Source organism: Rattus norvegicus, chromosome 3 (genome assembly GCF_021556685.1).
Source record: "Rattus norvegicus strain SHRSP/BbbUtx chromosome 3, alternate assembly SHRSP_T2T, whole genome shotgun sequence".
In the NCBI taxonomy this organism is placed as follows: domain Eukaryota; kingdom Metazoa; phylum Chordata; class Mammalia; order Rodentia; family Muridae; genus Rattus; species Rattus norvegicus.
Window position 1 is genome coordinate 120,151,259 of NC_141536.1, and position 17,168 is coordinate 120,168,426.

Here is a 17,168-nt window from a genome sequence, read left to right on the forward strand (position 1 = left end):
AATGGATTGTAACCTGTGAGCCAAATAAATCCTTTCCTCCTATGGGCGGGTCTTGGTCAATGGTTTATCACAGCAACAGAAAGAAAACTAGGACACAAAGTCAATGTTTCTAAACCATCTTGGCCAAGAATTCCATATAGTTCCACTTCACTTTGTGCCAAAACTCATCTTTCCAGTATTTGATCATTCGTTCTATGCTTTAAATATAGTTTTTGAATCTAAAAGTTTGAATCTAAGTTTGTTGAAGAGATATTAAAAAGCCCAAAGCAGTTGAAAATAGACAAAAAAGCCACCTACATTATTTCTTCAGAGATGATCACTGTTAGCACCTATTTTCTATTTAACATGTTATTTCTCTAGAAATTATCATACTGATAGGGGAATATTGGGTTGTCTTTGAGGGTGGTGGAGTCTTCCTGAGGCCTTATCCTTTTCTTGAGAGGTCTAGAAACTCAGTGGCCTCCAAAGTTAACCTAAGTGGCTTTCAAGGTCTTGTCTTGTGAATTCAAGGAATGAAATCCACAGACCATAGAAGATGAGTTTTAGAAGGAAGTATTTTGAGAGGGACCTTAAGAAAGAGAAATGTGTTGGGGCTCTTGTACAAGGGGAGGATACTTTTGCGTCTCTATTCCCTGGACAGAGACATGGGTGGGAAATGAGCTGGAAAGTCTATTCCCATTTAGAGCTTGGAGTTTCAGTCACACCCTCCATATGGCTTCCTGGAAAGGGTGCTGCTTAGAAGAAAAGGTAACAGGACTCCCTTCGGGCTTCTTTGGACTCTGGCAAGAATAGAATTGCCACTAGGCCTAAGGACATTTCAGCTTTTAGCCAGAAAAGAAACTGTTTACTTTTCTTTAGGGTTTTTTTAAACTGTAAACTGCATAGCTAATTCATATCTGCTGTTCAATACATTCTCTCTGTCTTTGTCAGACAGTGGTTTCTGCCACTATGATATGCAGGTCAAGCATATAGTGTCAAACAACCATGAAATGAACCATCAAACACTGTGGGTCAGAACAATTTCATCCCCCTTGAACTGTTTCTGTCAAGTGTTTTGTCACAACAATAGGAAGTGACAAAACACCAACGAATACACTTTCCTACCAGACTACATTAGAAAGTATGGAACAGTATTGTACTACATGAATTTATCATTTATATGTAAACCAAATTTTGGCTTCTTGAAATCCTTCTCACTAGAAAGAAGAATAATATTGTTGTTTTCTCCTTTGTCTGGTGTTACTAATGAGAATCTCAATGTGGCATACCATCCTACTCTTTCCTAGAAGATGCTCACAGACAGCATCCTTGTTGTGTGCTTTCTTGGGTTCTGCAGTATTTCCACTGGGGTTGGACATGTTTTAAGCATCTTGTCAAGGACTCAATGGCCTTTTCTATCTGGGAGTTCCTGATTCTCCTCTCCGGAACTATGGCACCCACTGGTCCCTTGTAGGTGTCTTTGATTTCTCTGACATTTCTTTCCTATGCGTCAGTTCCTCTCCCTTTTGAGATTTCTTTGGCAAACTTCTCTAGCTGCCCCTTTTGCCTGTGCTGTCACTCCTGGGCTGTGCCCATTCAGCCAAGACCTCTGCACATTGAATTTTTCAGGTTTTAGATTTAATTTATAGCCCCTGACTGCCTTGGTTACTTTAGCATTTCACAAGGAAATTATTGGCTTTGTCTGTTCTGCTATTTCTACACATAGGAACCCTTCCTAAGTTCACTTCTGAGTTTTACATTGGCTTTCTTTCCATGTTTGGTAAGCATTTTATGACTTATCTATGCTATCCGACAGACCAGTTTATTATAAAAATCCATTTCATCCCAAATGAGATATTCTGCTTCTTATGGGCTGAGCAGTCCTAACCTGAAAACTCTAAATCCAAAATGCTCCGAAATCTGAAAGTTTTAGCTCAAATGTAATATTTCAAGTGAAAAACTCTATACCATGAAACTTTGTTTCATGCACAGATTTATTAAGATACTTTATAAAATTAGCCTGAAGCCACTTATTTTGAGGTATACATGAATTTCATTTTAGACTGGGTCCTATAACAAGGAATGTACAAATAGTCCCAAATCTAAATCTTCTGACAACACTCCTATTAAGGCTTTCATGTAAAAGGCCTCCAACTTATACAGCAGAGCACCCTGCTAAGACATGAACGGGTTCCTGACTAAGTGGTATCATCCTTTTCTTTATGTCTAACACGGATGTGTGTCTTGCTCTAAGCTTGGTTTAGAGAGAATGGGGAAGAGAATATGGAGGGACTCCCGGGTGCTTTGTGATTTTTCCATACTCTCTCATGTGTGGATTTGATTGGAGTATTCTGGAGACTTTGTGTCTTGTACACTGGCCCTCTCCAAGAACATGTGTTGAAGGTTTTATTTTTTACTTTTAGTTTTTGAGACTGCATCTCATGATATAGCAGAAGCTAGTCTTGAACTCAGTCTTCCTCCATCAGCCTCTTGAGTGCTTGGATTGTGGGTATGTACGATCACGCCAAGCAACATTGAAGACGACAACAACATTTATGCTTTTACAAATTGCATTTGCGGTGGATAGAGTGAGAAACAGTATTAGTTGCTCTCGGAAAATGCAAGACTACAATTAAATTTTGATACACTTTCATTTTGGGGTGAATATTTTGATGTGGTAACTATACTGAGTGTCATGGGCATTAAAATGCTATGACAATATTCAAGCAACTGCTGATGAATTATTGTTAAACGAAAGTTTTAGTGCATCAATAGCTGGTTGTCCTCAAAGGATAATTCTCCATGATGGATTTGGTTGTACACACAAATTGGTTTTGTCATATTTCTGAGTTTAATTTTAAATGTTAATGTATTTAATAGAATTATAATGTTTTCTCTGCCTTTTTCTGGCCCTGTGAAAGTCTGTACAAGAAAGTAAAAGTTGTTAGCAGTTGATCTATTATTCAAAGGTTTTTCTCCTTCATGTGTCATGTCATCTCCAATTTTAAGAAAAAAATGGAGAAAATTTGCTTTGTGGTGAACCTTTGTATACATTTATAGAGTAGTGTCCTTATCTGTCGAATATTAATATATTTAATATAGTCTTAAAGTTCAATTTTCGTTACTGAGCTTGTGGGTGTTTGTCTTGCAGTGTCTCAGGAACTTTCTAACACAGTGGGGATATTGTCTATTTTGTGGTACAATGTCCATATGTTCTTTTTTGCATACTGGTGGAGTATATGCGGTATTGGCTAGATCCTGCCATGCCTTTTGGTAAGTTCACAGAGTGAGCTCCCCTTAATGCTCATTCAGTTATAGGAGAGCAGCCTTGGTTTGAAAATGTTCCTGGGAAGTTTGAAATAACTCATTTTATAGGTTGGGGGAATAGGCCAGCGGTCATGTACTTTCCCTGTCCGTGTGAGACCCTAGGTTTGATCTCAGATCTGAGATCAAATAAAACAGAAGAATAGAACAACACAACACAGCGAAAAGAACAGAACAACAACACAACACAACACATCATCAACCAACCAACCAACCAACCAACCAAACTCAAACTGTTGAAACCCCACCCAACTCAGCCCAAATGAAAAAGCACTTCGGTTTTAAGTGTCTTTTTGAGTAGGGTAAAGGAAGTTTATGTCATCACATTGTATCCTGGGTGGATCACCATTTATCACACATGTCCACACTGTATGTACTACTCTGTGGCAATCAAGAGGAAAGGAGACTCTAATCACATCGCCTTCAGTACAGTATATTGCTACATCGAACCTATTCTACTATAGTTACTGTCATTAATCTCTTGTTATATCACATTTGGAAAATAAACTTTAAGTATGTACATATAGGAAAAACATGAACACAGGAGGGGTACGTTTTGTCCTATTCCTGGTTTCAAATCCATGGAGAATCTTGATCCTCTATGGATAAGGGAGGCTATGCATTTCTGTTGACACTTGAGATTGGGCTTTGAGAATGGTAGGGAAAGTTGGCCTCCCACTCTTGAACTCCGCTGGATGCTGCTTTTGGCAGAGACTCACATTTGGGGACCACGGTCAATCTCAGCATTCCTGCTGCTGCTGTTGCTGCCGCCGCCATGTTACCAGCAACAATCCAGGCCCCAGCATGGCTTCATTCTGTAATTCTGCCCCATCCTGGACTTTCCCTGGATGCTAGTGAACATCATGTGGTCTGTCCAGCCTTTGTGGGAGACAGACTTGCTCTGCATACAGCCTCTGCATTCTGTACATGTGTGCTGCTAGCTGCCTGCCTCCTTTCCTCTCACACTTGCTCCTCTGCCTCATCGCTCTTCATTTACAAAACACAAATTCAAAGCAAAATTCATTATTAGTATCACAACTGTGACAGTCAACTATTAAGCTAAGTATGAGGCCTTTCCCAGTGTGAGCCATGAGGGGCTGCAGAGGTCATGTGTTTGCAGAGCCGCCCCTTATAGGAAGCTTACAGTGGGACTCCATTTTCCGGCATGATCTCTTGAGGAAAGGCTACGATGTTTTAGGAATCAACAGTTATTGGCACTGTAGTGCGCATGAGTTGACTTCCCCTATTCTGTGTTTTTCGGCTGGACACGGAACACATTGAGAAAGCCGAGAGAAGGAGTAACCTTAATACAGTGTTATCAACTCCTTCCCTTCCCTCCCCTTTTCCCTCTGTCTCTTCCCATCTCATCCCTCTTCCTTTATCTCACCATCTATCTCCCCTCCCTCTCTTCCTTCCCTCTCCTCATATCTTTTGAAACAGGGTTTTACTCTAGCAAGTGCTGGCTTGGAATTCAATACTGCAGTCGAGGCTTCCATCGGCTTTCATCGTCGGTGCTTGGATCACAGGTGTGTGCCATCAGGGCTGCCTTAAATCTTTCCTACAAGTGTAAAAATTAACCTTCATAACTTAGGATACAATATTTGCACCATTCAGGAAAGGCTAAAGAATGTGCATCAATACAGGCGGTCTTCCATGTCTGATCTTCCGGGCCTCAGAGACACGCACCCTATTCATCCTCTCAGTTCTAATTCATGGGTTGGTCTTCGGGATGGCCTAGGTCTCAAGATGATTTTTTTCTTTCATTTTCTGCTGCCGTACATCATCTGCTTAGGCTGCCTTGTTTAACTATCTGAGTGTAATGACAGGTACGTTGTGAAAATGGCTGAGATCCCGAAGCTCAGATTCAGGGGTCACGTTGATCTGAAAACTCGTTCACATCTACCTGCTACTGTTTGACCTAATTTTGGAAGAGAAATCTCTCAACATTTTTTTTTTGTTCTCCAGATAAGAAACAAAAAGCCAGGCCAGCTTGTTTAAGTATTTTTTTTTAACTTTTTTTGTAAGTGATGAAAGACGGTGAGTGTGGAGTCCTTCCCGCTCATCTTCAAACGGCCATTGTGCTGTGCTCTAATGCACCAGCACGCACACCTCCCGGAAAACACAAACCGCAGAAAACTCGTACTGTCACGGGAGGACAAAATTACAGCCAGTTACCAAGTAACCCTGAGGTTCTTTGTGTGTGCACAGATGTTATTTGATTGTCTAATTATGTCTTGTTTGATTAAAGATGGTTCCACCTAAACATATTTGGCAAGCTTGATTTTTTTTTTGTCAGACTGAAGAGATTAGAATTTACCTGAGACATATAAGCAACTTTCATTTCCTATGTGTCTGTGATTAAGGTAGTATCGGTTTTTGAAAGAGAATCCAAACAATGTATGCAGAACACGTGGTGTGTGTGTGTGTGTGTAGTGTGTGTGTGTGTGTGTGTGTGTGTGTGTCTGTCTGCCTGTCTGTCATTTCTCTGCACCTGACATTAGCAGAACTTTAATTTTGCATCGGAGCACACTATTATTAAAAATCCACTCCAAAATGTGCTTAGATAGAGCTAAGATTTGTTTTCTTTGAGAAGCCCTGTGATAGTAGCTGTTACTAGGGAGGGGTGTGTGGGGGGGGGACACAAGGACCCATTCTGCATGAAGAGAAGACAATCATGTTGAAAGTCTGAAGATACACTTTCCGGTTGGATGCTTAATTTTGAATTTTTTTGTTGACATGCTTGTTTTGATTTAAAAACTCCCTTTATGTTTACTCATGGTTCCTGACAATGTAAAATGATTTTCCTTTAAACCTTGCTTTTTACATTTAAAAATGATGAAACACTTGCGAGTCTTTGAAATTAAGGGAATAAACACGAGCCTTTTATCTTTGAGGACTTTGGTTTCAAACTGGCTCAGTTTGAGCTAAAGCAAGTATGATCTTGTTACCCGTACTTCTCCAAGCTTTCAGGGTGAGCAATAATTACGAGCCCCAAATCCTCCAAAATATGTAAAGACAGAAACAAAACACTTCATCGTAACTATGAAGGATATGCACATATGCTCATATAGACACATATCTACATCTGCATCTTTAGATATGAAATCATTACATTATATCTTTGATCGGATTAAAAATAATTACAGCCTCTGTGCCTATTAAAAGTTTTGGTAGAAGGAACAGAAAATGCCCTGTGCTGCCTTTCACAGCATTGCGGATGGGGAGGCTGGGGATCTAGTGAAGTTAGAAGTTATTCTGTTCCCTGGAAAGGCAACTCCTTACCCCTTTGGTCCTCACCCTACTAGAAGTCTATCTTATTGCTTACCAGCTGCCTATTTGGTAACTCACTGTTTTCCGTGTCTATTTGAGTTCCAGATTGGAAGCTAAGAAGTCATGTTTCAGAACATTTACATTTTAATGAGAATCATAGACTGTGGTTGAAGAATGAAGAGCTAGAGCCAAAAGTTTAGGGGTTGGGGATTTAGCTCAGTGGTAGAGCGCTTGCCTAGCAAGCGCAAGGCCCTGGGTTCGGTCCCCAGCTCCAAAAAAAAAAAAAAAAAAAAAAAAAAAGAAAAGAAATAGAGTCAAAAGTTTAATGGACAGGAGTCAGTTATACTGCCCTCAGGAAAGAGTCTTAAAATCTTACTGGATTCACTTCGGGACTCAGTGTTCTATAGTGTGGCCCAAGAAGCTACTGGGGAGAGCCAATTATTAGACACATTAATGACAATCTTTAGTATATATAACGTATAATATAATATATAATGTTAGTCTTACGAATTGGTACAGAGCAGCCTGGCTATTCTGGGGCATTGCTATTGCCATGTCTAGTGGTTTGCAAGATAATTGCTGCCTTTGTCTCTCTTACTTTTGATGGCCTATCATTACTTCCACTCTTAGCATGAGCCTGTTTGCTCTGCCCGCCCCCCTTTCCCACCGTAATCATTATGGTGACTTTGTACCAACAGGTATCTTGTTGATGGGAATGTCTTAAATGCTTCTTGAAGGGAGTCTTGAGTAATGTCCTTGTGAGAATGCAGTATAAACTTCAGGAATATGGGAAACCATTATTATCAGTACTACTACATATTGGCAACAGAAAAATATAAAACTTATTTCTGGACCATGTACTTGTGTCAACTGTAGATGAGAGAAACAGAAGGAAGATCAGAATCTTCAAAGGATTCACAGCTCTGAAATGACTTGACATCCTGTCCAGAGATAATTACGCTCAGAACATTAATTCTTCATTATTGAAAGTTTGTGAATATATGAATGATGATAATTTACTAAGCTACAATAAGAAATACAGCTGTAGTTGGGGGTGATGGTGCATGCCTTTAATTCCAACACTCAGGAGGAATAAGCAGGTAGATCTCTGAGTCTGAGGCCAGCCTGGACAGCCAGAGCTACCAGAGAAACCTTGTCTTGAAAACAAACAAACAAATAAACAAATAAACAAATACAGCTGTCACATGGGATGGAGGCTTACTGAGCTTATCAGAATTAGAAGCCATCAAGCTCCATTCTCTATTAAACCACTCTGTTGTAACTGGCTGGGTGACAAATTTGAAGGTTGTTTCCGGGAACAGAGATCCAAACAAGTGGAGGTAGATAAGAAAATAATCATCAGCAATATCTGTTCAAGGTATGCCATCAGTGCGCAGCACAGGCGGCCTTGTGAACAGGCATATAGAACACTCTGTTCATTGGCTTCACATTCCATCACTTCTACCCCAGGAGTGACTCACCACAGGGACTGCAATCACTTCAGCTCCAATGGCTAGACCTCCTTCAAGCATGGCCTGTGATTTGTTTAGCATTGGCAATAAACTTTCCTGACTAAGCAGTCTCTAATTTAACAGACATGGATTCTTCAACTCTTCTTATATGTTCTAATTTGCTATGCTCAAGTCTTTTGACCCAAGAACCAATAAGATGACTTTGTTTCACCTGCTGGGTCATGTTGTTTTTATATTTATCTTGAAAGGAGGCATTTTTTATGTTCTAGGGAACAGCCTACTTAGTTCAATTATGAACAGAAAATGGTTGCTAAGACACACAAGTCAGATTTACAAATATCAATAAACACTTGAAAATTATCCATTCTGTATGTCGCAGTATATGGGTTGAAATTTTAGGGTAAATATTTTACACTAACTACTTTTAAGTCTAACTTAAAAGTCTTTAGGTCTTTATATTAATCACTTTGATGAATTAAACTAAAATATTTCCTCATTGTTTTGCAAGCCTGGCTTCCTAATCAGTAGACCATATATTCTTAAGGATCACCTTAAAAGGGAAAATAAATTTAAACTCTAAAGCTGTTTGCTTACAGGACTCAGCAGTCATTTGAATGAAAATATTTATGAGCTATTACTGGTATGTAAATTTGTTAAATTTATGATGGTCAATCTTGATTGCTAAAATGTCTATTAATCTTCTAGATATATTTTTATAGCATTATCTTCACACACATACGCACATATGCACACACACACACACACACACACATATATATATTTACACACACACACATGGCTAGTTTCTTGGCATGTAGTCAAATTGTATTCATTGAAGAATGATAGAAAAATATTTGAGAACAAATTTTTGTTTTCCAAATTCTGTTAAATATCTGGCTCATTTTATAAAGCCCTTTAAACATATTGAAAATATTCATAATTATTATTATATAAAAACATTCTTTAAAACAATATGCATTAGTATGATTCCAATTTTGCAATGTATCCTTTTACATGTGTTTTTATATATGTGAAGAATAGGAGGAAGATGAGTTGAACAGAGTTGAACAAGGAATTTTATGTTTTTTAGTGTGGGAGTAGGTATGAGTAGGTCCTTTAGAGTTTCTTGTTTTCTAAATCTAACTTTATTCTATTTGTTTGTGTTGATTTTTAGTTTCCCCCCTGATTTTCATGCACAAAATTTATTTTAAAATAAAAATAATATGCTCTGTTTGGTCTAGGAAGCCTGCAAGTTAGAAGAATACTTAGATGTGTTCTTCACTAGAGAGTGTAACCTATTCAGTGATCACCACAAAGCTGGTCTCATCTACCCATTTATCCATTCATTCAACTTTCTTTCTTTCTTTTTGACTTAGAGTACCCTATATTTCTTAGCAATATCTCATTTTTAGGACAGATTAATCTAACACTATTGAGGCAAAAACCACTTTTCAACCCTAGTCTTTGAACTAGCCACCAATGATTTTGGGGGGAAGGGATTGTGGTTAATACAATTAATTTATTTTTGTGTTTTGCTAGTGTTAAGCTAGTCAGTGATATCACTATCAAATATTCTCATTATTTGGAGGAAATTTTGAATTACTACTAAATAGAATAGGCCATCTGTAGGCAAAATTATCATGGGCCAACCTCCTTCAGAGAAGATAGTCAACTTGTTAGATAAAGTTGTCATTACATTTAACTTGGCCTTTAATCATAAGCAGATGGGCGAATTATTTTAATCACTACTATATATCTCAACAGTACTTCATACATTGACACAGAGTGAAGAACATCAAACAGAAATTAAACGGTAGAGCAGGAAAGCAGCCAGCCTCCACCGGAAGCAATTGATCATAGGCTGTCATCTTTAAAGGCCCAAAGAATGCAAAATAAACATGCGGGATTAGTGCCCTAAATATGGTTGCTCAGCCTCCAGCTCAACCCTCTGATAATTCATCTATTTAATTTATTTTAATGCTTTACCATGTATCTCTCATGCTCTGTAATTAACCTTTTGAGTGTTCTCCACTTCTTACCATAACCTTTGAAATTGGGTGTGGAAGGATTCCCTGAGAAGACATTACTACTACACAGGACAAAAGAGGCAACTCTTGGGTCCACAGGCAGAAAGTCTTACTAAAATTTGGAAGGTGTATTGCAGTTGCTTGAAAGTCCTTCTATTTTTGGTTGTGCGCTTAGCCTTTAATGGTTGAGCCATCTCTGGCCATTTTGCCCAAAGCAATCTACAGATTCAATTCAATCTCCATCAAAATTCCAACTCAATTCTTCATAGAGTTAGAAAACAATTTGCAAATTCATTTGGAACAACAACAACAACAACAACAACAACAACAACAACAAAAAGCCAGGATAGTGAAAACTATACTCAACAATAAAAGAACTTCTGGGGGAATCACCATCCCTGACCTCAAGCTGTATTACAGAGCAATAGTGACTAAAACCTGTATGTTATTGGTACAGCAACAGGCAGGTAGATCACTGGAATAGAATTGAAGACTCAGAAATGAACCCACACACCTATGGTCACTTGATCTTTGATGAAGGAGCTTAAACCATCCAGTGGGAAAAAGATAGCATTTTCAGCAAATGGTGCTGGTTCAACTGGAAGTTAGCCTGTAGAAGAATGCAAATCGACCCATTCTTATCACCCTGTACAAAGCTTAAGTTCAAGTAGATCAAGGATCTCCACATCAAACCAGATACACTCAAACTAATAGAAGAAAAAGTGGGGAAGAATCTTGAACACATGGGCCCTGGGGAAAATTTCCTGAACAAAATATCAATGGCTTATGCTCTAAGATCAAGAATCGACAAATGGGACCTCATAAAACTGCAAAGCTTCTGTAAGGCAAAGAACACTGTCATTAGGACAAAATGGCAACCAACAGATTGGGAAAAGATTTTTACCAATCTTACATCTGATAGATGGTTAATATCCAAAATATAGAAAGAACTCAAGAAGTTAGACTCCAGAGAGCCAAATAACCCTATTGAAAATGGGGTAATGAGCTAAACAAAGAATTCTCAACTGAGGAATATCAAATGGCTGAGAAGTACCTAAAGAAATGTTCAACATCCTTAGTCACCAGGGAAATGAAGATCAGAACAACCCTGAGATTCCTCCTTACACCAGTCAGAATGGCTAAGATAAAAAACTCAGGTGATAGCAGATGCTTGAGAGGATATGGAGAAAGAGGAACACTCCTCCATTGTTGGTGGGATTGTAAACTGGTACAACCTCTCTGGAAATCAGTCTGGAGGTTCCTCAGAAAATTAGACATTCCATTTCCTGACGACCCAGCTATACCTCTCCTGGGCATATACCCAAAAGATGCTCCAATATACTATAAAGACATATGCTCCACTATGCTCATAGCAGCCTTATTTATAATAGCCAGAAGTTGGACAGAACCTAAATGCCCTCCAACAGAAGAATGGATACAGAAAATGTGGTACATATGCACAATGGAGGACTACTCAGCTATCAAAAACAATGACTTCATGAAATTCAAAGGCAAATGGATTTAACTAGAAAATATCATCCTGAGTGAGGTAACCCAATCATAGAAAAATACACATGGTATGCACTCCCTGACAAGTATATACTAGCCCAAAAGCTCAGATTACCCAAGATATAATCCACAGACCACATGAAGCTCAAGAAGAATGATGACCAAAATGCAGATGCTTCACTCCTTCTTAAAAGGGGGAACAAAAAATATTTATAGGAGGGGATATGGAGGCAAAGTTTGGAGCAGAGGCTGAAGGAATGGCCATTCAGAGCTTGCCCCACATGTGGCCCATGTATATACAGTCACCAAGACTAGATAAGATTGATGAAGCTAAGAACTGCATGCTGATAGGATCCAGATATAGATGTCTCCTGAGATACACAGCCAGAGCATGTCAAATACAGAGGCAAATGCAAGCAGCAAGCTGCTGAACTGAGAACAGAACCTCTGTTGAAGAAATTAGAGAAAGGTTTGAAAGAGCTGAAGGACCTTGCAACCCCATAAGAACAAAATGCCAACCAACCAGAGCTCCCAGGGACTAAACCACTACCCAAAGACTATATACATGAACAGACCCATGACTCCAGCTGCATAGGTAGCAGAGGATGGCCTTGTTAGTCACCAATGGGAGGAGAAGCCCTTGGTCCTGCCAAGGTTGGACCCCCAGTGTAGGGGAATGTTGGGAGGTGGGATGGGGAGGGGAACACCCTTATAGAAGAAAGGGAGGGAAATGGAATAGGGGGATTATGTCTTGGAAACCGGGAAAGGGAATAACATTTGAAATGTAAATAAAAAATATCCAATTAAAATAAAAACACTAAACATCAAACAGATAAAAAAATAACTCCAAAAAAGAAAGTCCTTCTAATTTATTTTTTAATCACACTGATTGACTGATTAATTGACTGATTGATTTATTTATTTTTACACTCCAGATTTTTTTCCCCTCCTGGTCTGCCCCCCACCCCGACTGTTCCACATCCCATATGTCCTCCCTGCCCCCTCCAGTTTCTACAAGGATGTCCCCACCCCACCCACCCCACCAAACCTCTAAACTCCCTGGGGCCTCCAGTGTCTTGAGGGTTAGATGCATCTTCTCTGAATGAATCCAGACCTGGAAATCCTCTGCTGTATATATGTTGGGGCCTTCATATCAGCTGGTGTATGCTGCATGGTTGGTCATCTAGTATCTGAGAGATCTTGGGGGACCAGAAGACTATTGGTCCTTCTACAGGGTTGTCTTCCCCCTCAGCTTCCTCCAGCTTTTCCCTAATTCAACCAGAGTGATCAGCAGCTTCTGTTCATTGGTTGGGTGCACATATCTGCATCTGACTCTTTCAGCTGCTTGATGGGTCTTTTGGAGGGCAGTCATGATAGGATCCCTTTTTGTGAACTCCCATAGCTTCAGTAATGTTGTCAGGTCTTGGGGCCTCCCCTTGTGCTGGATCCCCTTTGAGCCTGTCTCTGGACCTCCTTTTCTTCAGGCTCTTCTCCATTTCTATCCCTGCATTTCTTTCAGACAGGAAGAATTATGGGTCAGAGCTTTTGCTGTGAGATAGCAAACCCATCCCTCATTGGATGCCCTTTCTGCTGGAGGTGGGTTCAATAAGTTCCCTCTCCCCACTGTATGGCATTTCATCTAGGGTCCCCCTTTGGGTTCAGAGGCTCTCTCACTTCCCAGGTCTCTGGCACATTCTAGAGGGTCCACCCAACCTCTTTCCTCCCAAGGTTACCAGTTTCTATTCTTTCTGCTGGCCCTCAGGGCCCTCCCAATGCCAGATCATGTTCACCCCCATTCCCTTTCCCTTCCCTGTCCCTCCCTGTGGTTGCTTTCTTCTCCCTCCCAAGTGGGACTGAGGCGACCACACTTGGGCCCTTCAGCTTGTTGACCTTTTTGACTTCTGTGGACTGTATCCTGCGTATTCTGTACTTTTTTTTTTTTTTTTGGCTAATATTCACTTATTAGTGAGAACATACCATGTATGTCCTTTTGGGTCTGAGTTACCTCACTCATATTTTCTAGTTCCAATTCATATACCTACAAAACTTAGGATGTCCTCGTTCTTAATAATTGAGTAGTATTCCATTGTGTAAATGAACCACATTTCCTATATTCATTCTTCTGTCATGGGACATCTGGGTTATTTCCAGCTTCTGCCTATCACAAATACAGCTTCTATGAACATAATGGGACATGTGCCCTTGTAGCATGGTGGGGTATCTTTTGGTTATATTCCCAAGACTGATATTGCTGGGTCTTTAGGTAGATCTATTTCCAATTTTCTGAGGAACGTCCAAACTGATTTCCAGAGTGGTTGTACCAGTTTGCAATCCCACCAACAATGGAGGAGTGTTCCTCTTTCTCCACCTCCTTGCCAACATGTTTTGTTACCTGATGTTTTGATCTTAGCCATTCTGACTGGTGTGAGGTGGAATCTCAGGGTTGTTTTGATTTGCATTTCTCTGATCACTAAGGACTCTGAACATTTCTTTAGGTGCTTCTCAGCCTTTCAAGATTCCTCTGTTGTCAGTTCTTGGTTTAGTTTTATACCCTATTTTTTGATTGGGTTGTTTGGTTTTTTAGTAGTAAGCTTCTTCAGTTCTTTATATATTTTGGATATTAGCCCTCTATCGGATATGGGGTTAGTGAATCTGTAGGATGCTGATTTGTCTTATTGACTATGTCCTTTGCCTTGTGGAAGCTTTCCACTTTCATGAGGTCCAATTTATCAATTCTTGATCTTAGAGCATGAGCCATTGAAGTTCTGTTTAGGAAATTCCCCCCTGTACCAATGAGTTCAAGGCTCTTTCCCACTTTCTCTTCTATTAGATTCAGTGTATCTGGTTTTGTGATTCTTAAAAGCCCAAGTGGTGATATATTCTTTTAGGTAAAGATTTGCCTGGCTTATAGGTACATTATTTGATGGTACAAGAGGGACCTGGATTTAGGCTTACTGAATGCAAAATACTTCTTCAATTTAAAAAGTAAAACATGCTGAAATAAAAGCTATTAGATACTAGTACTTTATAGCTTTGTTTTGAAGACCACGTTCTTTGACTACAAAGAATGTTATCAATTTGCACCTAATCCTTGAGAGAATTGAGGCCCAAGGCAGGGAGGCCTGGTGGGGGAAATGTTTTCTCAGAGGTGGGGTAGGGGGTTGGAGGGTGGGGGGAGTGGTGACCTATGGAAGGGGGAACTGGGAGAAGTGTAATGTCTGGATTATATATACATAAAAGAATAATAAAAAAATATATGTATTCTTTTGTTATGGTGAATGGTCACATATATTAGGTTGGAGATGCTGCTGTACATTTGTTCTAGAACAGTAATCTTGCTAAGCCTCTACTTCAGGATGTGGCATTTACTAATATACTTGTCAGTCACTGGGTATAACAATGGTGAAACATTTTCATTATTTATTACTAAGCATTGAGATGGCGAGACAATGAGCGGTATAAATAGGTGTGTTGTTTCCACCTTGACATTATGAGATGGGTTCTAGTATTTGAGCGTGGACATGTCCAAATATGGCGCTATCTACACTACTCTACATACCCAAGAAGATGCGGTTTTCTATTTTTAGTTCACTTTCAAGTGCATGTTGTCATTCACTTTGCAGAATATATGTGACAAAATTTTAATCCTATGTGACTCCCTGTTGTCCCTCCAGGCTCCTGCTTTTTACTGTGTGTTGGGGAATTCCTATGAATGTCAGCTTTCACTGAAGAAAGCACCCATTTGGAACTGACATTTCATGCTCCCAAGTTAGAATTTTTTTTTCATTCTAAAGATTCAGTAGTGGTTAGTTTGTTTATACATTTGTTCCTCTTTACAGCTGAGGACTAACAACTCTGGAGGAAAATATTGTGAAGTTGGCACTCTCGGTGACAGCATGCAGCCTTTACATGGACAAATCGAAGTTTTGTGCAGAGAGGTTGGCAGCAGAGCAGTGCTGAGCCTTCGTGGAACTCACTTGTGATGCGAAAGGAAGCCCAGGTTCAAAAGCGGCCCGTTTACCAAACTCATTTCTTTGACTTGTAAGAAATGAGAAAATACTAGAGTGGTTCTACTCTGTTACTAGCTTCCATGCGACCCTCATAAAATCTGTTAATCTTTTGCAACTCATGTTTCCTCAGTTACACAACAAAAATGAAGAAAGATGAAATATCCGGAAATCAGTAGGCTTTAATCTACCTCTCTCCTTCCCATCCTTCCTTCCTTCCTTCTTTATGTGTTCTTTTAGGGGATGACAAACCCAGGCCTAGATTACTAGAGGTTGGTCTTGTAGCCATGACTGTCTTCTTCTACTCTTCACCTTTGGCCATAAACAGTTGTCTACACTGACTTCAGACAAGGCCATCTGTGACCTGATAGAGCAGCTAAATCATGACCCCTCCATTGTAATGGCAGAGGACAGACAAAAACAATGCTCCTGCTGGGGAAAAAAAGAAGATTCTGGCTAATGCAACTGACTACTGCCCCTTGGTCTACTGTAGATTGTAGTCACTTCATTTCTTCCTCATTAGATTTATTTGGTTCTCTCACTCTCTGACCTAATCAACATCTCATGTCTTTGAGCCTTCTCAGATGTCCAAACCTAGAGGTCCTTTGGAACATCCTTACTAGGCTGCTCCATGGGTCACTGATGTCCTGCCAGTGCCTGGCTGATAGTATTTAGCAATCATGGCAGAGTCTTCATTGACTATAACTGAGGCTTAGGATCAGTCTTCGCTTAAATAAAGGGGAAAGCAGAGATCTAGAAAGCTGTCTTAGGTCTAAATGTGACACTATCACTTTATGGCTTTATTTTATTCATTGAGTATTTCCCTAACGATGAGATTAGGCTAGGGAAACCTTGTAATTCATATAGCTTAACATTCTTGGGAAGGTTTCGTAGGAATCATGATCAGTACATTTGGAATTAGTCAAACTACGAACTACTTTGTAACTCTGGGTCAGGGCCTATTAGAACTTCCACCTGGCAGTGGTTGAGTAAATGGACAGAATTTGTAAGAGTAAGGGAATGCCAAGCTGATTCCTCCATGTTTTTAAGTAGCACAAATGTCTCACTAGCTTCTTACCCGCCTTTCTCATTGTTAAATGTTAAATCATCTCTTTTTAAACGAAGGGGGCATGCTATTTTTTTACCTGTCTTCCTTAGTAGGTATTAATCTTCTAGACAGCTGTGACAATCCCCCGATGTTTAGCACAGTGCTTTTATCCACATTACTGTTAATAACTAGCTATTTGCACATGGGTTATCTTGTTTATCACATACTCTGTCACCAGCTGCATGTATGAAAGTGCCCCCAGGAACTGAACAGTACTCAAAGCACGGGGCAAATGGGAGCCCATCACAACAAATTAAGTATCAGTACATTTTCATCTTGTAGGTACTGATTTATTTTGTAACCCCCACCCACCCACCCACACAGGGTCCACTTGCTGTACAATTATTAAATAAACAGCAGTAGCTATGAAGTATTGAGGGCTCAATTCACTGTTCCTGGTGACCTATAGAGCTTTATCCTTCACAGATGTCACAAGCCTCCAGTGAGGTCGGCAATATTTTCACTTCCCTCA